This window comes from Alosa sapidissima, chromosome 5 (assembly GCF_018492685.1).
Source record: "Alosa sapidissima isolate fAloSap1 chromosome 5, fAloSap1.pri, whole genome shotgun sequence".
NCBI classification, from domain to species: domain Eukaryota; kingdom Metazoa; phylum Chordata; class Actinopteri; order Clupeiformes; family Clupeidae; genus Alosa; species Alosa sapidissima.
The window spans coordinates 3733754-3758753 of NC_055961.1; the positions used below are offsets into that span (position 1 = coordinate 3733754).

The 25000-nt window shown below is 41.7% G+C and overlaps 7 non-coding genes across 7 annotated transcripts; 3 read left to right on the forward strand and 4 right to left on the reverse strand.

Annotated features, from left to right (window-relative positions):
* Positions 1-6398: 6398 nt before the first annotated feature.
* LOC121710179 lies at positions 6399-6452 on the reverse strand. Its single transcript, XR_006032130.1, has one exon. It is a non-coding gene; the product is annotated as a U7 small nuclear RNA (small nuclear RNA).
* Positions 6453-6770: 318 nt separating this feature from the next.
* Positions 6771-6824, reverse strand: LOC121710181. Its single transcript, XR_006032132.1, has one exon. It is a non-coding gene; the product is annotated as a U7 small nuclear RNA (small nuclear RNA).
* Positions 6825-8215: 1391 nt separating this feature from the next.
* On the reverse strand, positions 8216-8272 carry LOC121710183. The gene has a single exon (XR_006032134.1). It is a non-coding gene; the product is annotated as a U7 small nuclear RNA (small nuclear RNA).
* A 501-nt stretch (positions 8273-8773) lies between these two features.
* LOC121710182 lies at positions 8774-8827 on the reverse strand. The gene has a single exon (XR_006032133.1). It is a non-coding gene; the product is annotated as a U7 small nuclear RNA (small nuclear RNA).
* Positions 8828-16249: 7422 nt separating this feature from the next.
* Positions 16250-16303, forward strand: LOC121710176. Its single transcript, XR_006032129.1, has one exon. It is a non-coding gene; the product is annotated as a U7 small nuclear RNA (small nuclear RNA).
* A 1556-nt stretch (positions 16304-17859) lies between these two features.
* LOC121710180 lies at positions 17860-17913 on the forward strand. Its single transcript, XR_006032131.1, has one exon. It is a non-coding gene; the product is annotated as a U7 small nuclear RNA (small nuclear RNA).
* Positions 17914-18467: 554 nt separating this feature from the next.
* On the forward strand, positions 18468-18523 carry LOC121710184. Its single transcript, XR_006032135.1, has one exon. It is a non-coding gene; the product is annotated as a U7 small nuclear RNA (small nuclear RNA).
* The last annotated feature ends 6477 nt before the right edge of the window (positions 18524-25000 follow it).

Below are 25000 nucleotides of genomic sequence, written 5' to 3' on the forward strand. Positions count from 1 at the left end.
ACACAGTTGATTAGGCTGAGGCCCACACACACACACACAGACGCACGTGTGTAAACATCATCATTCTCACCTGTGTTCTATGACCATTGATTTGTCGTGAAGGTAAAGGTCATGACATTTCAGGAGCGCAGCAGAATGCGTGAGCTGCCGACACAGACAAACAGACCATCCTCACTGAGGGCCAAGGTGAGACTGCCAACGTGTGTGTGGCGCTATTCTCCAACGTGTGTGTGGTGCTGTTCTCCACCCTTTGTGTGGTGCTGTTCTCCAATGTTTGTGCAAAAAGACAGAAAAACTTTTTTTTTGGGCATTCTGCCGTAAACCTAAACCTCAAACCTATCAAACACCATAATTTCCCTTTGGGGGTGAATAAAGTAATCTATCTATCTATCAAATGAGAACCCTCAAGCTGGATGAAGGTTCTGTTTACACGTTCCATCAGCGCAGATCGAAGCGCCGTCTGGGTGGTTTTCCGGCCACCATGCTGCGTCTGTCCTCTCCAGTGTCCCATAGATCAGGGGGTGGCGCTGAAGACGAGGGGGCAGGGGGGAGAAGATGAGCCATAAAAGACTATTGAAATTGGGCCAACAAATGTGTCCTGTTCCCCTGTCTGAGTCTCTAGTGTGCAGCCCTGACCAAGGACACCATAAAAACACTGAGAATGTGTGTGTGTGTATGTGTGTGTATGTGTGTGTGTATGTGAGTGTGTGCGTGTATGTGTGTATGTGTGTGTGAGAGAGTGTGTGTGTGTGTGTGTGTGTATGTGTGAAACTGCGAGCTTGGCGCCACTGTCCTCCATTGCAGATACCCTTATTGGATCATTTTATTCCAAAGGGGGGCCTGAATGCTAACATCACACAACAGCTCATTAGCCAAATGGAGATTTTATATCTGTGAGGTAAACAACGTCCGTCACTGCCCTGCGCTGCATTGCCACAGGCCTCCACTGTAGAACTGACGGAGGCGGTGAGAGTGTGTGAGTGTGTGCGTGTGTATGTAGGTTGGCCACTGGTGTAGCAGTGCACGTGTGTACATGTGTGTGTGTGAGTCAGATGCAGCTGGTGTGTGTAGCCGAGCGCAGAGGGCATATCAGGTGAGGACAGCACCAGAACCCCCCAAACCCCCCCCCCCCTTGCTGGTGGATGCTGGATCTGGGCCAGATCGGGGCCGAAGCACAGCCGTGTCACGGTGTGCCGCTATCAGGGGACCCATTGCCTGTCTCCGTTAGCGACCACGGCAGAGGAGCCATAGCTTTGATGGAAATGTCACGCCGTCTTTTCTTATTGAAAATCATTACGTGCTGAAGACCATGACATTAAGAGTTACTGACGTGCACCAACACGGTAGGTGTAAGCAAAGACCTACAACAACAACAACAGCTACGGACATCAAAAGCGCTGCATCTCTGCAGGCAACAAAGGGGTCCTTGCGCCGAACGGGGTGGGCTTGGCTTCTGCCTGCGAAGAAATGTCACAGATGGGAGAGCCATTCATCAAGCATGTAGGGTAGGTGTCAAAAGAGACGGCCAGCTCTCTGATGCATGCCTTTCTAGTCAGCGAGGAATGTGTGTGTGTGTGTGCGTGCATGTGTGTGTGTCTGTGCTTTGTGTGCTTTCAGATGTCATTGATGGTCTAAAAGTCAGTGTGTGCTTTCAGGTCTGACTTTGTATGTGTGTGTGTGTGAGGGTGTGTGTGTGTGTGTGTGTGTGTTAGTGTTTGTGAACTGCCAGAGCTATAGGAAGCTGAAGACTTGTCATGGGAGTGTGTGTGTGTGTGTGTGTGTGTGTGTTCTTGGACAGAGATCCAAGGGAAATGTTGATTCTAGTCTAGACAGGTTGTATGACCATGTTTGCTTTTTACCAAATACCAACATTTTAGACCAAATAACTATAATAATATTTGCAAAGATCAGTGATCTTGACTATGCAGGTAAATTGGTAATATTTGGCAGCCTGGGGGATGTTTGTTCACTAACTAACTGATGTTGGGTTATGACTTGCAGGCCTATCTAAGAGAAAATCCAAACAGCTGTCAAAATTCTGCTCTATAGCAGCTGGTCTAGACAGCCCTTTTCTGTCCTCATAAGTGTCAAAGCTGCAGTTTGAATCTCCTCCGTGAGAGATGTGATTGGTGGGTTCAACTGAAGAATTCAGAAGTGGGTTTCGTCTTTGTGCCTCTGCAAAACACACACACACACACATCAATCTGGAGAAAATAGGGCAGTGATTTTTTGTTCTGTTGTCATTATTTCCTTGGCATGATATTGTCATGACAACTTGACATATAACTATGTTTGGCCTGACTTATCTATAGGTTTATGAAGTGATGAGCCTGAACAATTGGCTGTCATGACACCATTATAAATTAGATATACTCAACATATTGAACGTGCATTGCAGATGTAATCCACTCGAAAATAGCCTACTAATAGGATTACATGGCACTACATGGCAGTGGTGGCGCAGCATAGAGGGGAAACTGCCACACTGATTCTTAGAGAAGAAGACAGAAATCACAAACAGCAGAAGGATAGCGAACTGAAGCCATATTTAGATTTTCCACACTGAGAAGAAAAGTTAAAAATAACATTGAAGAGCTAGTTAAAAGGGGTTTTCCCACCAAACCTACTTCTAAGGAAGGAATAACAGCAAAGGGTCGAAATTACGACAAGGAGTTTGTATGAGTTTTCTCCGGTGAGTGTTTTACACGTGTTCGTCATTTATGTTACTAGCATACATGGCATGATAGATGTGTTTAATGAGTTAAGCACATAAACGTTTTTTTGCTGTAACTCAGTTGTTTAATGCATTGTGTGGAAATGTATTGATGATACTGCATAAGCTAAAATCCAATCGGAGTTGAACATGAGTTTAATGATTTGAAGTGCTATTTCATGCTATGTTGAAGTCATGTTACTATGTGGTATGCTAGTGCTGACGTTTCATGTATGTAGTGAATTTATATAGATTAAAAAAAAGAATAAGCTACTACAGTTCATGAATATGAGTTATATTTCCAGATCTGGTAAAATGTATTGAGAGTAATTGAATTGAATTGTTGCCCTGCTATGCAGGTTGTTTTTTTGTTTGGATGCATGATTTGAGAGAGTGTTCCATTGGACAAATTCTTCATTGGACACGGGAGGCAGAAGAGCAGAGGGCGCGAATGATCATCTTGCCTGCGACACGAACTGCTTCTACTCACCATTTCTTCCTTTCATCGTAGCCTACAGATAAGCGTGAGATCACACCACTTTATATTTTTCTCAACTTGCGTGAAAAGGTTGAAAACTAAGAGAAATACTGATTTTCACAACTAAAAGGACAGAAAAGAGAAACAAGGTCATACCAGACATCTCAACCTGCAAAAAGTCATTTCAGGGAGGTATCACAAAGCCCCCCCCCCCAAAAAAAAACCTTCAGCCTACTTTAATACAGATTACTATATGTTCAATAATGTCTAGTCAGTACACCAAATAAGGAAGGCCCAGATAGAAATTGTGAAAATAAAATATGTAGATTTTGGTAGTTTGGTCTTTTCATGTAGCCTTGGCAACCAGCCATCTAGTAGGCTATAGGCCTGAATAATATGCACATGAATTGACACTTGTTAAACTCACCTCAACATGTGTTTTGCAAGTGAACAGTGCAGCGTGCAAGACTAGGTCTATCATTATTTTTTACTCTTATGAGACAAGGGTAGCCTCCACTTTGAGATGGGTCTTACATTTCCCTTTTTTTGAGGCACTGACTCTGCCATGATGCTCCTGTTCCTATACACTAAACTGATTAAGTTCGGGAGAAAAGAGATAAAAGCCCGCCTACACTGAAAACTGATTGGTTGATTTAGCGAAACAGGCCAATCAGGATGCTCTCTGTCTTGGTGGCCCTCAGGCACACACGCACTACCAGCTCTCTCTCTCTCTCCCGTCGTGTGCGCGCTACACTCAGATGCACACGCGATCTCGTATGCGCACTCTTGATCGCTCACTCTAGATTCTGGGAGATTTTATCTTATTTGCGGGCATCAGGGAGCCGCTATCAATATGCGGGAGACTCCCGGAACTTCCGGGAGACTTGGGATGTCTGTCATACTGTTTGATAAATGCGGGCTATATATTCTGGGTAAACTATTTTGGTACTTTCATTTGTCTACTCCTTTTGTGAAAAGTTCCTTAGAAAGGCAGCACTTCACTCTACAATATAATAAGTGCCCCTTACACAGACATACAAGAACCAAATATGGCGTCTCAGGGGGAATCGAACCCCTCAGTCTCTCAAAACACACCTTAAAATGATTGAATGGTACTACTGGTTAGGAATCCGCCATCGTAATGAAGTGTTGGGTAGACTCGTACATGATTTGAAAAAGCTGCAGAAATGACGGCAATGAAATGGTGCTTAAAGACCAGTATGTGAATAGTTTAATGCATGTTCCACATGCACAGTTAGGTTAGCTGGCATGGTAACATGTCCATGTATTATGGTTTTGCAAAATGCATTGCTGAAATAAACTCTTTTAAGTCATGACTGAGTTTGGTATTTGTTGTCATTATAGCTGACTCAATGTTACAGAAATGTAAAATGTACAGAAATAGGACCTACATGATAGAGTAATGACACATAATGACATGTTCAGGAAACATCTCAGATGGTTCACTGTACTTTAGGTCAAAGGTAAGTATTCATGACACTGTCAGGAAACTATTTTGATGTGTAATACTAGTTTGTGACAACTTAATGACAAGTAAAAACTGTACCACTGTAGTTGAGGTCAAGAAAAGTATTCATGACCAATTTATAATAGCGTCATGGCAGCCAATTGTTCAGGCCCATCACTTCACAAACCTAGAAGATAAGTCAGGCCAAACACAGTTATATGAACTTGTTCATGTAATAATTAAACAATTATGTCAAGTTGTCATGACAATTCATGACACTGTCAGGAAACTATTTTGGTGTGTAATAGTTCTTTGTGACAGCTTAATGACAAGTCAAACCTGTACCTCTGTAGTTGAGGTCAAGGAAAGTATTCATGACACAATTATAATGGTGTCATGACAGTCAATTGTTCAGGCCCTTCACTTCACAAACCTAGAAGATAAGTCAGGCCAAACACAGTTACATTTTCTTGGCTAATGTCAAGTTGTCATGACAGAGACACCCTCAAATAATGTCATCTTGCCTAATGTCAAGTTGTTATAATGATGACACCCAAACAATGTTAACTTGACATTCCAAAAACCGAATGACACTTAATGACAACAGTCATAAACATCAATACTATGTCATTAATGTGCATGACATGTGTCATGACATTCTTATGACGGTTACATGTCACCCTCGTGTAGACCCCTTCAAATAAAGTGTTACCGTTATGTCTGCAGTGCTGTAACAATACTCTACTCTATTAGTTATGTCTGCAGTGCTGTAACAGTACTCTATTAGTTATGTCTGCAGTGCTGTATAAACAGTACTCTATTAGTTATGTCTGCAGTGCTGTAACAATACTCTACTCTTAGTTATATCGGAGACTTTCTAATGTGGAGACAAAGCACTCAAAAAATACTCCATAGAAATGCATGAGGCTAGTTTGTCACGCCAATATGGCCGTTGTCTACACATATCCCACCTTCCTCGGCAAAACGTCGACATGTGTATACATTGAGCCAATCATATGGTGTGTTGTGAAGACATCGTGCCAATCATGTGTTGCGATCTCGCCGCTGGAGCAAGATTGGTGTCTTGAAGCCTTGCGCACGCGCATTTCTACCGAAATGCATGCCCGACGAGTGCCCAAAAAGCGTTGTCAAATGGCCGCCGAGTGGAGGGATTTGCCTAAAAGGACTTTGGTTATATGTCTGCAGTGCTGTAACAATACTCTACTCTTAGTTATATGTCTGCAGTGCTGTAACAATACTCTATTAGTTTTTCTATTTCTCTGGCTGTTTCTCAAAGTCGAGGATCCTTGAGGATTCTTGCTTGGTAGAACTGAGCCCTGCCGAGTCAGATCCTTCAAGGACGAGGCAGGGCTTCTTTTTAGCATTCAGAAAACACACAGTGGAACAGACTAGCAAGTGAGCAGAAAGCTTAGAAAGCTGAATTGTCCGCTTCTTTTGGAAAAACAATGAATGCACGACTGTCATTCTCCAACGTCAATAAATGCAATAATGCATGTTTAATTTTTTTTGCTAAACCACATAAACCACAGAGCAGCAACCATTAAGCAAAATCGTATACATAGAGAACTGCCTTGTTTAGTACAGACTTTAAATCCTCCATTAACACACAGAATTGTGGGTGTTCCAAGCACGCTGAGAACACACACATGCGATGGTGTAACATTCTTCCAGCCATGAAGGACCCTGAAAAATGACAAATTTTACTTTGAACATGAAAGGTGGGCATCTAGTTATTAGATGCCTGCTAGACAAATACTAAAAAGCAAATATTCCAATGCTGATGAGTGTGTGTGATGCAGCTGTGTGTCCTGTAGCTGAGGGTCTCACTCATGGTGGACAAACTCTTCATCACTTGATGGGCGGGGTTATGCTAATAGCTGTCTGACAACTTCAATGCATTTTAAAAACTCCAAAACATAAGCACTGTCCGTAATGTCTTTTCTTTCACAGATTCATTAATCACTGACGTTGAGAAAGCACCATTGCTCAATCACAAATATAAATCAATGCTAATAGCTTAAATTGTATTCTGGTATCATAGTGTTGCTCTAACGTCTCAATGCAATGATAATTTATTTTTGGACAAAATTGTGGGCGTCTAGTTATTAGACGCCTGCTAGACAAATACTAAAAAGCAAATATTCCAATGCTGATGAGTGTGTGTGATGCAGCTGTGTATCCTGTAGCCGAGGGTCTCACTCATGGTGGACAGACTCAGAGGCTCTGTTGATGGGCGGGGTTATGCTAATGTGTGTGTTTTATGTCATTACATCTCAAACTAATCATAATCCAGGAAATAAAGCTCTCCTTACACTTATGGCGGCTTTACATTGTACGATTTTGGTCTGTTTTCACAGTCGGCGACTAAATTTCCAAAGTCGGACAGAAATCATGGGAGTTGTGCTGGAATCGCGGCGCGCTCCCGTCAACTAGATTGTTAAGTGTAAGGTGCCAATCTTAGTCATTAGTCAATCTAAAGCCCTCCTTACACTGACAGACTTTGGATAGATTTGCAAAGATTTGGAAAAGATTTTTGAAAGACTACAGTCTCAGACCCTTTCACATCTAAAGACAAGTAGTAGAGTTTTAAGTCACAGACTATAATTTTGCAATTACTAGGGATCTTGCAGGGTCACTATTTACAAGACTGCAACTAGATTCCTTTAAATTATTACCCATCGTGCAATAGATAAACAGGAACTGAAATGATAGCCTATACTCAATGTCATATTTTCGTGTTTCTGCAGCATTGTTTCATGCGTGACATCCCTAACCGATATAGAGTTGTTCTGTCACGTGGAATAGCCGACTAAATATGTATAAGAAATGACAGATATTATAAGAATAACAAATAATTATAGGCTACAGCTGTTGCCTACTTTGCCCCTTCCTGTTTGGTGTTGGAGAGAGGTCACTATTGGTTTTTATAGTTCACGTCACTATTTGCATGAGCCACGACTAGAAAGACTTGCGATAATATCAAACATGTTTGATTTTGTCGTAACGGCAAAACTAGGAAAGGACTGACTCCGACTGACTTACAACCGCTAAGATTGGCACCTTATACTTAACGATCTAATTGACGGGAGCGCGCCGCGATTCCAGTACAACTCCCATGATTACTTCGGAAATGTAGTCGCCGACTGTGAAAACAGGCCAAAATCGTACAATGTAAGGCCGCCATTATGGCCACCTTACACCAAACAACTTTCACAAGATTCGGGAAAGATTCTTGAAAGATTGTAATCGTTTAACTAATGCCCTCATTCAAGCTTTACTCAAAAGACTCCAATCTTAAAAATCTTTCCCATATTTTGTCAAAGTTGTTTGGTGTATGGACCCCATATAATATATAAGCATTAAGAAGCAGTAAGGACAATTAAGAAAATTCCAATAAGGGTGAGAAATGTATCAATCTAGACCTGTTATTGGAACCCTCTCTTACAAGTCACTTATAATTATAAAAATACAAATTTTCAGTCACAGTAGCAGTACTGTAGCAGTCTAACCCATTCTTTATTTTTGAACATGAAAGGTGGGCATCTAGTTATTAGATGCCTGCTAGACAAATACTAAAAAGCAAATATGATTAATTAAAAAGCAGATTCATTAATCAGTATAAGTATAGTATGTATATATACTCTTTTGATCCCGTGAGGGAAATTTGGTCTCTGCATTTATCCCAATCCGTGAATTAGTGAAACACACACTAATCCCGGTGCAGTGAGCTGCCTGCATCAACAGCTGCACTCGGGGAGCAGTGAGGGGTTAGGTGCCTTGCTCAAGGGCACTTCAGCCGTGCCTACTGGTCAGGGTTCGAACCGGCAACCCTCCGGTTACAGATCCAAAGTGCTAACCAGTAGGCTACGGCTGCCCCAAAAATACTTATAAAAATACTTTCTCACTGACGTTGAGAAAGCACCATCGCTCAATCACAAATACAAATCAATGTTAATACCTTAAATTGTATTCTAGTATTGTAATGCAGCTCTAACGTCTCAATGCTGATAATTTAAATGTTATTTCACTGCTTTAAGTTGCTTTGGACAACTACACCCTGGCAAATGAATAACTTTTATTTTTGGACAAAATTGTGGGCGTCTAGTTATTAGACGCCTGCTAGACAAATACTAAAAAGCAAATATTCCAATGCTGATGAGTGTGTGTGATGCAGATGTGTATCCTGTAGCTGAGGGTCTCACTCATGGTGGACAGACTCAGAGGAGCTCTACATCACTGGGTGGGTGGGGTTATGCTAATGTGTGTGTGATGTCATTACATCTCAAACTAGTCATAATCCAGCAAATAATTAACCTGACTTTCGCCAGATGAATTTCGTTCCGCCTAGCTCCACTCATCCATCTGGGACCAATCCATCGGAGTGTTGCTTCAGAAGGTTGGGCCTAATCAAAAAATGCTTGCATATGCTTGAATAAGCCACTTGTCCATCATCTATTGACGTGCTACTTCAACCACTCACATCGAAGCCAACCCGTGACGCTGATAACAGTCTCACAGTCACTTCTACGCTATGTCACATCTATTAAACTCCCGTCCTGCGTCCTGATTGGCTGTACCATAAAATCTGGTGCAGAAATCACTCTCAATGGAAGAGGTCCCAGATGGATGTGAGTAGAGCTAGGCGGAGCTAAGCAGAACGAAATTCATCTGGCAAGAGTCAGGTTAGCAAATAATGGCCACCTTACACCAAACAACTTTGACAAGATTTGGGAAAGATTCTTGAAAGATTGTAATCGTTTAACTAATGCCCTCATTCAAGCTTTACTCAAAAGACTCCAATCTTAAAAATATTTCCCATATCTTGTCAAAGTTATTTGGTGTAAGGACCCCATATAATATATAAGCATTAAGAATCAGGAAGGACAATTATGAAAATTCCATAAAGGATAGGAAATGTATCAGTCTAGACCTGTTATTGGAACTCTCTCTTACAAGTCACTTATAATTATAAAAAATACAGTTTCAGTCAGTACTGTAGCAGTCTAACCCAATCTTTATTTTTGAACGTGAAAGGTGGGCATCTAGTTATTACCTGTTAGACAAATACTAAAAAGCAAATATTCCAATACTGATGTGTGTGTGTGGTGCAGATGTGTATCCTGTAGCTGAGGGTCTCACTCATGGTGGACAAACTCATAGGGTCTTTACATCACTGGGTGGGTGGGGTTATGCTAATGTGGGTTTCACATTACATTATCACTGGAAGGGTGGGGTTATGCTAATAGTGATCTGACCATTTTACTGCATAGACCTCTGAAGTTGGCCTACAAAAAAGAACCAAAGCTGCCATCTTTGCCCATATAAGGAGATCCGGGTGTTACAGTTTTTTCTGATTGCTTAAGCACATTTTTTGTAACTATGGCTTTTTTTGCAAAACTCTACACACAAATGGCAAAACCTCTCACCCAATCAGCAAAACATTGTAGTTCTCTTGAAAAAGCTAACACACCTTGCTTAACTCTTCACACCTTCGTAAAAATGGTGTTTTCGTATCAAACAGTAAACACAAGCCATCACAATAATAAGCACACAATGTGCCAACTACACCCTAATGGTATAAATAAAAAACACATCTGGCTTTTGCTTTCTCTGTGCACAAGGTAGGCTATGTCAGTTTGAGGTAATACTTTTGTCATAGTTCTGTAAACATACAGGGATCCAAACATCAAGTATTACAGTGTTTATTTAGACACATCAAAACAAACACAAGTGTTTTTTTCCAAGTCAAAACACAAAATACTGTAGTAATTTCACAGAGAAAAACAAAAAAAATCAGTCTACATCATGTCGTCTCTCTGGGTCCAGCCACAAAATTTCATCTACATCACATGCAATGTCCTAGTCCAAGGCACCGGGGAAAATATCTTCTGGAATGCCGTATCCAGGCCTGACATGATGCCTGGTCAACATCCCCACATGCCTCCTCCATTGCCTGTAAAAGGGCTATGCGCTGATGGGGATGACGGTCATACACCTTCCAGCGCCAGGCAGAGAAGAACTCTTCGATTGGGTTTAGGAATGGAGAGTATGGGGGGAGGTAGACTACAGTGAAGAGCGGGTGATCTGTAAACCAGTTGCGGACCAAAGCAGCCCTATGGAAGCTAACATTGTCCCATATGATGACATATCTGGTCTGCTCTTGTCCCTGAACATTAGTGAGCATGTCATGTAAGGTGTCCAGGAATGTAATACAGTGTGCAGTGTTATATGGGCCTAAAGTTGCATGATGGTGAACAACGCCATTCTGACTTATCCGCACACATAGTGATGTTACCGCCACGTTGTCCTGGGACATTGATTATGGCACAGTGTCCAGTAATGTTCCTGCCACGTCTCCTTGTTTTAGTGAGATTGAAACCTGCCTCATCCACAAAAAGCAGCTCATGACCCATGGCATCTGCCTCTAGCTCCATCACCCTCTGGAAAAGACAAAACAAATGCAGCATAGCAGGCCCAGCAGTATGGCAGTGCTACAAAACTTAGTGAAAAGTGATTGTACTAACCGATTCTCATTTCGAAATGTCCGTATGATGCTTGCTACAGTGTAGCGGCTCAAGTTAGGCTGAACCCGTTGGCCAGCTTCCCTCAGGGTCATTCCATGGTTGATGACATGGTCCACTATTGTAGCTCTGATGTCATCAGTAATTCTATTTCTTACTCTTCTTACCCTTCCTCTTCCCCCTCCTCGTCCTCTTCTTGCTCCTCCTTGTCCTCTCCTTCTAACTTCACCTCCTTGTCCTTGTTGTCCTCTCCCTCTCGCTTCTTCACCTCCGCGTCCTCTTCCTCCTCCTCTTCCTCCTACTTCTTCACCTCCACGTCCTCTTCCTCGGCCTCCTCTAATTCTCACTCTTCCTGCTCTCTCCATTGTACTCCACACAGACAGCTTACCTGTGGCTTATTTATAGTGCTTAGGCTGATTGCAAAGTGAACTAATTATCTAAAACAGTTTTCACATGTCACAGTGTGCCAAACAGTTGGCAAAATGGCATAAATAATAGCCATACATGTGTATAGTTTTGCTAGGAGTGTGTTGATCATTTGGAAATTGAGTGTAAAGCATGAGTTGTGTTTACAGTTCAGCAAAAAGAGTGCTGTGCAGTGAATTGTGGCTATAGTTGTGCAAGGTGTGTGTTACAAAATTGCAAACTGTGTGCAAAGCAGTGTTTGTGCTTTTAGTTTTGCGAACTCAGTGAGTGGTTTTGCCATTTGTCTGTAGAGTTTTGCAAAAAAAGCCATAGTTACAAAAAATGTGTTTAAGCATTCAGAAAAAACTGTAATTGAAGTTAACTACCTATGGCAAGTTGCATTGCAAGTTATGGCGGCCTTACATTGTACGATTTTGGTCTGTTTTCACAGTCGGCGACTACATTTCCAAAGTCGGACAGAAATCATGGGAGTTGTACTGGAATCGCGGTGCGCTCCTGTCAATTAGATCGTTAAGTGTAAGGTGCCAATCTTAGCGGTTTTAAGTCAGTCGGAGTCAGTCCTTTTCTAGTTTTGCCGTTATGACAATATCAAACATGTTTGATAATATCGCAAGTCTTTCTAGTCGTGGCTCATGCAAATAGTGACCTGAACTATAAAAACCAACAGTGACCTCTCTCCAACACCAAACTACTTGTCTTTAATGGCGGCCTTACATTGTACGATTTTGGTCTGTTTTCACAGTCGGCGACTAAAGCCCTCCTTACACTGACAGACTTTGGATAGATTTGCAAAGATTTGGAAAAGATTTTTGAAAGACTACAGTCTCAGACCCTCTCACATCTAAAGACAAGTAGTAGAGTTTTAAGTCACAGACTATGATTTTGCAATGACTAGGGATCTTGCAGGGTCACTATTTAAAAGACTGCAACTAGATTCCTTTAAATTATTACCCATCGTGCAATATATTTAACAGGAACTGAAATGATAGCATACTAAACTCAAAGTCGTATTTTTGTGTTTCTGCAGCATTGTTTCATGCGTGACATCCCTAACCGATATAGAGTCGTTCTGTCACGTGGAAGAGCCGACTAAATATGTATAAGAAATGACAAATATTATAAGAATAACAAATAATCATAAAGGCTACAGCTGTCGCCTACTTTGCCCCTTCCTGGGGCAAAGTAGGCGATTTAACAATCTAGTTGACTTAACAATCTAGTTGACGGGAGCGCGCCGCGATTCCAGCACAACTCCAATGATTTCTGTCCGGAAATTTAGTCGCCGACTGTGAAAACAGACCAAAATCGTACAATGTAAGGCCGCCATAAATTTCCAAAGTCGGACAGAAATCATGGGAGTTGTACTGGAATCGCGGCGCGCTCCCGTCAACTAGATCGTTAAGTGTAAGGTGCCAATCTTAGCGGTTTTAAGTCAGTCGGAGTCAGTCCTTTTCTAGTTTTGCCGTTACGACAAAATCAAACATGTTTGATATTATCGCAAGTCTTTCTAGTCGTGGCTCATGCAAATAGTGACGTGAACTATAAAAACCAATAGTGACCTCTCTCCAACACCAAACAGGAAGGGGCAAAGTAGGCGACAGCTGTAGCCTATATGATTATTTGTTATTCTTATAATATTTGTCTGACTTAAAACCGCTAAGATTGGCACCTTACACTTAACGATCTAGTTGACGGGAGCGCACCGCGATTCCAGTACAACTCCCATGATTTCTGTCCGACTTTGGAAATTTAGTCGCCGACTGTGAAAACAGGCCAAAATCGTACAATGTAAGGCCGCCATTAGATGTGAGAGGGTCTGAGACTGTAGTCTTTCAAAAATCTTTTCCAAATCTTTCCAAAGTCTGTCAGTGTAAGGAGGGCTTTAGGAGGGCTTAAGACTAAACTAAGACCTACTTTTTTGTAGGCGGACTTCAGAGGTCTATTGCTAAACTCCAAAACATAAGCACCATCATTCATTAAACACTGAGGTTGAGAATTGATAGTTCAAGCACAAACACAAAGCAAGTTTATTTTTGAACATGTAGAGTGAGCTTCTAGTTATTAGATTTTTCTTAAAATGGAAAAACCAAACCAGTTTTTTATCCATAAGAACTCAGGTCATTTCAAAGTTAGTTCATATCAACAATACATAAACTTTTTCCAGACAAAAATAACACCGTTCAAAATTCACCATGTCAACATAACATCTCACTCTTCTGGCACATATTCCTTAAATCAAAACGTATTTCTCTGCAGTCATAAATTAAACTCTTTCACTTTCACTTTAATTAATCAAAACTCAAAAGTCCAAATCAATTAATGTGTCCGTGTCTTTCTTCCTGGGATTGGCCGTCTCAGTAACTGCCATCAGGTTCTTCTCATCCCAGCCTGGTACGTGCCCTTGTGCGGGGGAGGGCAACGCCGCTTGCTTCCCCACATGCTCGCCAACACTTTCGCTTTTCTCTCGCTGAGGTGGAATCTGGTTGGTCGTCTTCTGATGCCTCGCCGGATTCTCAACTCTCTCTCCAATCTGCAAGGAACGCTTAATTGTGCCAGCTATCTCTTCGTCCGTGCTTGCATCCTCCACTTCACCAACATTCCACCTAGCTGCTTCCTTCGTGGTCACACCTCTGTCCTTTGGCCTTTCTCTTGTCTCTATTACCTTTCCTCTTCCAAGTGCATGTTTTAGGGGCTGACCAACTGCAACCTGGACTTCACCCCGTTTTGCCAAAGCTCTCTTAAGCCTCACACTTTCTTCTGCTTGTCCTTGCTCCTGGGCTTGAGTCTGGGGGGTTGGGCTTGACCCCACGGTCCCAGCCTGCTTCTCAGCATTTCTCCCAGCTTCCCTTGTCTGTTCTGGGGGTTGAAACAGTTCAGCCTGTGGCAGCCCTGACTCTGGGCACTCGGTGGAGAGGTGCGACACAGAGCTGCACAAGCTGCACTTCCTGGGCGCCATACATTCCACTGCCACGTGCTCGGTTGAGTCACTACGGCGGCATTTCACCTCCTGACACTGATCTTTGCTGTGCCCTGGCGTTCCACATCTCCAACATCTCCCTGCCTGTCCTGGAAAGAACAGAAAGCCCTGGTCAGAACCGATCGAAAAGAATTGGGGAGGATAGTCTTTTGTCTTGCCATCTTTCCTCAACTTAAAACACACCGCAAATCTGCGTTGTCCATTCCATATTCCAAACTTATCTCTGATCTTGGTTCCATCTTTAACATCACTGCAGTACTGTCTCAGAAAAGCAACAACATATTTGTCACTCACAAATGGATTATACATATGCACTATCACAGTCTCATACAATCCCCACCAGGTGAACTCCAGTCCTCTGAAAACGACATCTTGCTTGTTCTTGCTCACTCTTTGCTTAGCTCTTTCAAAAGCCGCTGTCGATCCAAACGTAACATCCACTACACCTTGTCCAGGAAAGGTCTGAAGACAAAGCACGTCCTCTGTTGCAAGTTCCAGGTAAAATCTCCTCCTCCGTAACACCACCCGCATCTTCTTTTTGTTTCCCCTCTGGCACAAACATCCGTATTGTGTTCTTCATTCTCACTATCATCCTTGAAGCCATCACCGTCGCTGCTGTTTGAAAGTCCAAACTCCTTGTGTGATCTCTAGCAGAAAACGCTGCACAGGCTCTGGTGCCTGCTCTAGCGACGCCCCAAACTCTTTCAGGGCATGGGGAGGTGGGGCAAACAGAGTGACATCAAGTGTGTGTGTGGAGGGGGCAAAAGTGGAACGAGATGGGACATGGTGGAACACACTTGACTTTGGACAGGCAGGCACAGCTCTGCCGAAGCAGACCTTAAAAACACCATAAACTGGACATCGTTAGTAAAAGGCGAAAGATGTCAACAAGATGAAGAGATACCATGTGACGACTGCCGTAGGAAGCACTAGATGGAGAGCAAGGATCATGGTAGTTGTGGACATGATGGCGCGCCACTGATCCTTACCCTGCCAAGGTGTGTCATACGCCTTTCGGTAAGGGTACATGAATTATCATGAATTCATGCATTAATTAATTCATGATTTATGCATTACTTCAATCCTTTATATCTTATGAGTAATCAGGAATTGACATGAATTCAAAGTCAACTACAGTATTAGGTATGGTGGTTACATCATTATGATTTATGATTTCTTAAGCATGATCATCATGATTACATGAATTTAAGGTTATTTACTCATGAGTTCATCATGTTTGTGGCCCCTCAACTAAAGTGTGAACAATGGCATACTTGTAAGTTGTCTGTTTATTTATACTATCATATTTTCTAGAAGAAATATGGCATATAAACAATGTATGTCCAATGTAGGCAATATAGGCTTACATACTTATACCATTTTCATATCAGATTCTTCATGGCTGCTACTCAAAGGGTTCGATATTTTCTATTTGTCTGGTGTTTTGAAATGCAGTGATTTCCAGTGCCCTTGAGATCCATATAACAAACCCACATTAGCATAACCCCACCCATCCTGTGATGATGTGATGACATCACACATTAGCATAACCCCGCCCATCAACAGAGCCTCTGAGTCTGTCCACCATGAGTGAGACCCTCAGCTACAGGATACACATCTGCACCACACACACTCATCAGCATTGGAATATTTGCTTTTTAGTATTTGTCTAGCAGGCATCTAATAATTAGATGCCCACCATTTTGTGCAAAAATAAAGTTGTTCTTGTGTTTGCAGTTATTCATTTGGCACAGGATATTTGTCTAAAGTGCCTTTAAGGGCCTGTCCACACGGAGACGCTTTTTAGGTTAAACGCAGAGGTTTTGCTTCGTCTTGGCCGAGCGTCCAAACGAATTCTGTAAACGCACTGCCCGAAACCGCACTTTTCTGAAACCTGGTCCCAGAGTGGAGAAATCTGAAACCGTAGCCCGTTTGAGTTCGTTTAGACAGCGAAACCGCACATCCTGCTTGCGTATCGATGATGTCATCCCCACACCTCAGCTGCCCTGGACTTGCACTTATAGTATTGCCTAACAATACTAGTTTTCATACATGACATTACCTACGATTACACTCCGTTAAGATAAATATCACAACTGATGATGCGCAGCGCCGATAGCTTATGACTTGGTGGACTGAACACTGTTTTTCCCGGTGTTTTTTTTATGCATTCTAGCTACCGTCAGTGACGCGAGAGAACTTAAGTTATTAGGAAAGTGCGGTGTAAGTTTAGGCTACATTAATTTGTGCGTAGTGCCAGTGTCATTCATTTATTTTACATGTCTTACAACATATATACATGCATTCACAGTCGAGTGAAATCAGATATAAGCATACAAAGACGCTTAGAACTCACATTAAGCCGATGGTAGCACACTGAATGCGAATGCACGATTTGAGGCAGGCAAAAGTATTGACTGTTACTAACGAAGGTTTTATAGCAATATTATAAATGTGGCGACAGAATAGCCTAGAACTTGGGTAACGTTAAGCCTTGCGTTTAGTAGCCTAATTGCGGTGATACCCAAAACTAATGTGAATCACGGACTATCCTACAACCAAAGAAAGTAAAGGTGATTAGTAGGCCTACCTGCGTTAGCCAAATAAAGTACGGGACTGCACCCTTCACAAACCGTAAAATAAAGTTTATTAGTTTTACAGTTGGCTACAGTTGACAGTTCACCATCAGTCCACACAAACAATTCTGGTTTCCTTGCACTAGACATTTCGCCGTAGCCTATTCTGTCTGTTTTTATTGCGCAAGTTTTGGTGAATTTCTGTAAAGACACAGTGCCACCTATAGGCCTGGGGTATGAAGTAACGTGTTGAGTCGTGTTGAGATGGATCCGTTTGAACGCAAATATTCTTGATACGGTTCCAGGGAAGACAGAGGAAAAAAAGATCGGTTTGGTACGTGTGGACTAGGCCTAAGCAGTGGAATAACGTTTAAAATATCAACATTGAAACATTTTTACATTAGAGCTACACCACAGTAATAGAATACAATTTAAGCTATTAACATTTATTTGTATTTGTGATTGAGCGATGATTGTGCTTTCTCAATGTCAGTGATTATGAATCTGTGAAAGAAAAGACATTAAAGACAGTGCTTATGTTTTGGAGTTTTTAAAATGCAGTGAAGTTGTCAGACAGCTATTAGCATAACCCCGCCCATCCAGTGATGAGTATGTCCACCATGAGTGAGACCCTCAGCTACAGGATACACATCTGCATCACACACACTCATCAGCATTGGAATATTTGCTTTTTAGTATTTGTCTAGCAGGCATCTAATAACTAGATGCCCACCTTTCGTGTTCAAAAATAAAGAGCAGTTATTTTCAATTTTGGCCTTGATGATGTGAGCATGATGATAGTCTGAGTATCCAGTGATTAATACATTCTCCATTCTTCATAAAGTCTCATTCTCATTCTCATTTCAAGGATTTCTTGTAGAGGTAAATTTAAGATTTGATTGAATATGACTGTGCTGTAATGTCGACCCTGTACTAGTTCATCTCCACCCATATTTGCCCTTTAAGAAATTGTCTAGCAGACATCTGATTACTAGGTGCTCACCATTCATATTCAAAAATCTATATTTTTATTGTATTTGTTTTGGAACTTTGACAATTATTTATGAAGCGCAGTGATTCATGAATTTGCTTGTGTATGCTTATGTGTTGGAGTGTTGAAACACAGTGAAGATGTGAATCCAACATTAGCATAACCCCAACTGTCCAGTGATGATGTAATGACATAAAACACACACATTAGCATAACCCCACCCACCCACCAACTCCACCATGAGTGAGACCCTCAGCTACAGGATACACATCTGCACCACACACACTCATTAGCATTAGAATATTTGCTTTTTAGTATTTGTCTAGCAGGTGTCTAATAACTAGATGCCCACCATTTTGTCCAAAAATAAAGCGCAATTATTTTCATTTTGGCCTTGATGGTTTGACCATGATGAAAGTTTCTTTCAGACAGTGAGAAGTTGTAAGGGAATTATTTTCAATCCTGACCTTGATGAAGAAAGCTGTATAATTCAGTGGTTCCAATGACATTCCTAGATTTATAAAGAATCATATACTTTTTTCTAATGGGCCTTTCCTGATTATTGATATTTATGTTGTTATGGGTTACTTCCTGATTCTTAATATTTTATTTACATTGTTTATGGGATACTTTGCATCTATTATTGGGGTGGCCGTGTGTGTGTGTTTGCATGTGTGTGTGTGTGAGTGTGTGCTACCTGGGATAGAAATCAGGCAGGGGAGGAAATTAAACGATGGAGCGATGCTGTGTCCCACAGGAGAAAACACACACACACACACATGCGATGGAGCGATGCTACGTCCCTCAGGAGAACAAACACACACACACACACACACACACACGATGGAGCGCTGCTATGTCCCTCAGGAGAACACACACACACACACACACACACACATGCGATGGAGCGATGCTACGTCCCTCAGGAGAACAAACACACACACACACACACACACACACGATGGAGCGCTGCTATGTCCCTCAGGAGAACACACACACACACACACACACACACACATGTGATGGAGCGATGCTACGTCCCTCAGGAGAACACACACACACACACACACCAGGGATGGAAATTAACCACCCGCCCCCCGCCAAATGCGGGTAGTTTTGTGCGCTGGTGGGTGAATTTGGTCAACTTACCAGCCACTGTGGCGGGTAGAGCTAGCGTACCACAAATAGTCAGATCCGGTCTAATTTTCATACTTATTGACGGTTAAAAATAAGAAAGTGTCTGTAGGGATCATGTAGCCTAACGTTACCAGCCTATAAGGGTAAATCGCGCTGATTTGAAGTTCTACAACTCGTAGTGAGCCGCCACCGCAGCATAGCCTATAGTAGCAGGGGGGATGCCTAATCGTTACGCGGTGGATAGAAGCACCAACATTGGTACAAACACTCTTTATGATGTATCTCATCATTTGAGAAGGGGTGCCCAACATTTCTGGTTCATTTAGGTAATTTTTTAAGGGAAAATCCAAGATGGCCGCCTAAAACGACCCAAGGATAATAAAACATTACATAGTTGGGCATCATGGTGTATTCTGCTACTTTATTATTTTACATTTGATATATATAGAGATGGTTAACAAATAATATGTGCAAGATAACCCCTGAAAATAATCTTACATGCCTTTTATACAGCTTTAAAGGGGGGAAAACAGGCTTAAAATGGTCAGAATGACATGACTCCCCAAATGAATCCTCATCTGAGAAGTTAATTATTTATGTATGCATAACATAAATATTTTTAAAGACTTTTGGAAGAATCACTTCAATTTTCAAAAGACAGTTTATTGCTAAAATTTCCACATGATCAGATATCAAGCCTTAAATAGGGACACAACTCATTGACCAAATGTTATGCCAGTGTTAGCGTTAGCATTAGCCAATGTAGAACCACTAGCTGGGTTCCAATTATCAAGCTAAATCTAGGCAAACAAAGGCATCCCTAGGCTAATTGTGTCCCCATGATCACCTGGGGTGCGTATTTGTGAATCTGTGGGGCTTCCTGGGGGGTACTGTACCGTTATTTTGGGAATAACATTAGAAGCTACGAAATTTTGATTTGTACTACAGCATGGGTTCCCAAACTCCATCAATGTGGGCCTCCCCTCTGAAAACAGTGATACCTCTGCGCCCCCGCCCCCAACAATCATTTTCAAATAATGATATTCACTTCAGTTAAGCCACTTAAATCGGTGCTATACTATGCTATGCAATGAAATGAGTTATCATATTTTTGACGTTTGGCTTTGTTGCCCATATCAGGCTCGGGCCGTGCAGCAATAAAATGTGACAAATCTGTCCATTTTACAGTAAGTTAGCTATCGGAACGTCACATATTACCGTCACGTATGTCCAACCTCTTACGTGTATCTGCCACTTAATATTCATTTCTATACAAACCAAGGCAGCGGATTCCTAAATGAACGCAGCACCCACAGCATAAGTTTATCTAAATTAGCTATGTACCAAAAAATGAATTTTACCGTGACTCGAAGAGCTGTAAACAGTGTTGTAAGGCTGCGTGTACAAATCCGCACTGGTAACTTGCAGCTAGCTCGGCTGGCGGCACTGTTGCTAAATTACGTTATGAGGTTTGGCACATATACATTCTCACTCAGGATAGGGATCAATAATACTTTCCACTATCCCAAAGATTTAGTATACATCTCTTCTATGATTTATTTCGATTTTATAATGTTGTCAATTACATAATCATTGGAAAAAAAACATAGATAGTTCTAACATGAAATAAACGTTTTTCCTTCTTTTTTGAATCAACCTTCCGCGCCTCCCCTCAAATTATTTGGCGCCCCCCAGGGGAGGCGCGCCTCACAGTTTGGGAACCTCTGTACTACAGTAACGGTAGCCAGCTAGTATTTAGCTGTGCAGTATGTACATTGAGTAAACCTCATGATACCTTGACGTGCTAGTGAGAGAACTAGCAGCCTGGGCTTTTAGCTCAATTACTAGCACGCTCGCCTCCCGATCCGAGGTGCTAGAGAGCAAATATACATTCAGCCAGCTCAAAAAGTGCAAAAATATATGCTCTGTCTTCCAGAGAAGTATACACTACAATTCCAGCTGTTACTTGTCAACCAAAGGCCATCTTAGTGCCAAAAGTTAACCAAACCGAACTTAGCATGGGCAATAACAGAGGAGGAAAAGTGGGGTGAGCATGGAATAAAACTGATGCTTCACTTTAGCCAGAACTGTCTGACCCACCTGCTATAAACTCACTCCTTCCTCTCTTTCATGAAAAAGCTGCCAGCTTTGCTATGGTCAGACATGGCATGAATGTTGTAAAACAATTGACAGAGCACCTAAATTCCGGCCATTGACCATTGACCATTTGACCAACCATGGCATTTGACCAACCACTATATACATTTACAAAAATGGTTCAGTGGAGTGATTCAGAGATCCAGACTGTTATGGAGAGATGTTTGTGATGCTTGGTGGGTTACACATAGAGATGGCTCTATGGAACACAATCGGATAACTTTTAGATGGAAGTAGTTGAACAACTGTACTATGTGATAATGGGGTGGCTACCTCTGGAACAGCAGACTCCTTCTAAAGGGTGGGCAGCATGGAAACCATTTCCAGAAGTAAAGGATGCCTTCATTGCTATGACCGCAAATTCTTTTCAACTGCTTAGCCAGGAATCAAACATGTTTGCATGCTGGAGAAGTACACTTGTGTTCTTTACGATAAAAAAACGGATCATGAAAGTCAATGATCTCAGGAAGGACTTGTTTTCTCAAATATGTCTCTCAATGGAAAATATTCCTCCCACACAGGCTGCACTGATACAGCATTCAAATAGAGCAGTGTACCAAGTTAGCATTTGGTCCAAAGGTCTGCAGGCTACCCAGTCAGTGCCTTCTCCTGAAAAATATGGATGGAGATTTCTTGGAGTAATCTTCCATGATAACGTAGGATCACCCATGGGACATATATCAAATTTCAAGCTTTTAGGAGGTTGTTTAAGTGGCCTCTGAATCAGCTGTCAATTATATGGGTGGCCATTTTGAATTTCTTCAAAATCTCACTTCCTGTTTGAGATATGTTTGATCACCCCTTCTATGATGTCTTAGGGTCACCCAAGGAATATATAAGCTTTTAAGAGGTTGTTTAGTTGGTGTTTGAATCAGCTGCCGATTTTGTGGCAGGGAGCATGCCATTTTTCAATTTCTTTAAAAACTCACTTCCTGTTTGAGATATTTTTGGGCACCCCTTGTAGGATGTCCTAGGATCACCCAATGAACATACATACCAAATGTCAAGCTTTTTAGAGGTTGTTTAGGTAGTGTTTGAATCAGCTGCCAATTTTGTGGCGGGGAGTGCAGCATTTTTCAATTTCTTTAAAAACTCACTTCCTGTTTGAGATATTTTTGGGCACCCCTTCTAGGATGTCTTAGGATCATCCAAGGAACATGTATACCAAATTTCAAGCTTTTAGGAGGTTGTGAAGGTGGCTTTTGAATCAGCGGTCATTTGTATGGGCGGCCATTTTGAATTTCTTCAAAATCTCACTTCCTGTTTGAGATATTTTTGGGCACCCCTTCTAGGATGTCTTAGGATCACCCAAGGAACATATCTACCAAATTTCATGCTTCTATCCACCGCGTAACGATTTTTCACATAATCTCCCCTACTGGCACTGGTGCAACGCTTCACTTTCACTTCACTACCATTAAGAAACTGTCACTATGCTTTCATGTGCCACTGCTAGATTATTTCAGCATGACTGCATAGACATAAATCTAGTGAGATCTGTGGATCTGCGTTATATCTTCACAGGCTAATATCTTCACAGGCTAATATTTTCACGTAAATAGTTCTCTTTTGAATTGGCCTGTAGGCCTAGGTATTTAATCCGGCCCGCGACACGCTGCTATTTAGACCTATGAGGCAGACAGACGGACATCTCCACACCCATTCGTCGTGATGGAATATCTCACAAACTTTTCATTCAAAGAAATTACAAACCGTATCAGAATAAACAGAAGAACTTACCGAACGCAAATTTGTAAAGCATTCCCTTATACAAGTTATAGCCGTTCCCGAGTAATCCGGTTTTGAAATTGAAGCAAATGTCTACACGGTCTCCAATGTTGGGCTTTTGTCATATATGATAAGGCCAAATACAAAATAAATGTTAACAATATCGCCTAGATAACTGTACAACCAGAGTTTTTTCAATGTAATGCTATGCTAAGCATGCATATTACGTTTCTTAAAGCTGAGCTGTGCTTAAATTGTTCAGTGCATGATTTCATTACGGGCCAAATAGAAAATAAATGCTAAATGTTAAATATAGCCTTGATACCTGTAAATATTTAAATCAGATGATTTACACTATAGTTAGATCAAGTTGGAGAGTTGGATTATAGGATGCTCCAGAACTCACACAAACGGAGTCTTAAAGGAGCCACACCACTTTTATGACAAGACACTATAGCAAATGAATATGGTTCTGTTGACCTTTAGTTTTGTTGCTACTGTGCTTGGAGGACAGCTGGTAGGTTTAGGGCAAAATTCAGCACATTTTAGTCGTATCGCAATAATGCTGATTACCGTGATCATTTTGGGTAGCCTACTGTAATCATGATATCACATTTTCATGCCGTTTCTCTACTATAATCATAGTGGCTGGTAAAAAAGTTGAGTGGCTGGTAGATTTTGGAATCCACCAGCCACAGTGGCAGGTAGAAAAAATATTTAATTTCCATCCCTGACACACACACATGCGATGGAGCGATGCTACGTCTCTCAGGAGAAAAAAAACCAAGTAGAAATAATAATAAAGAGGTGGCGCCTCAGCCTGTGACATCATTGATCAGATTCAATTTGCAATAAGGAGATGGGACACACCGGAGTGCAGGAGAGAGAGAGAGAGAGAGAGAGAGAGAGAGAGGGAGAGAGGGAGAGAGTAAACAAGAGGGAGAGAGAGAGAGAGAGAGAGAGAGAGGGAGAGAGTAAACAAGAGGGAGAGAGAGAAAACAAGATGAAGGGAGAGAGTAAACAAGAGGGAGAGAGAGGGAGAGAGAGAAAACAAGATGGAGAAAGAGAGGGAGAGAGAGTAAACAAGATAGGGAGAGAGAGGGAGAGAGTAAACAAGAGGGAGAGAGAGAGGGAGAGAGAGAAAACAAGAGGGAGAGAGAGAGGGAGAGAGAGAAAACAAGATGGAGAGAGAGAGGGAGAGAGTAAACAAGAGGGAGAGAGAGAAAACAAGATGAGAGAGAGGGAGAGAGTAAACAAGAGGGAGAGAGAGAAAACAAGATGGAGGGAGAGAAAACAAGATGAAGAGAGGGGGAGAGAGTAAACAAGAGGGAGAGAGAGAAACAAGAAGGAGAGAGAAATAGAGTGAGAGAGAGAAAGAGGGTTGAGACAGAGGAGACATCACAATCAGATCACATTATATTGGAAAGAGTGGGGAGGGGGAGACATGAGACATGAGTTCTGTTCATTTACACACACACACACACACACACACACACACACACACACACACACACACACACACCTAAAACATAAACATCACACACAGGTAACAAACGAAGACTTTAATTTCTTTTTTGTCTTTAATTTTTTTTTGTTTTTTAAATCAGAGGTAAAAATCTTAAGCAGACAAAGTGTCATTTTTATATTAAAGTCTCATTTTTATATTAAAGTGTCATTTTTGTCATGTGGCTACACTCTGCAGCACATGCTATAAAATGCTTTATTAATAAACACATCATTAAAGCATCACACACGTTTCAGTTTTATTGAGCTCATAGTCTGATCTTTTCTATCATTATATCAGCAG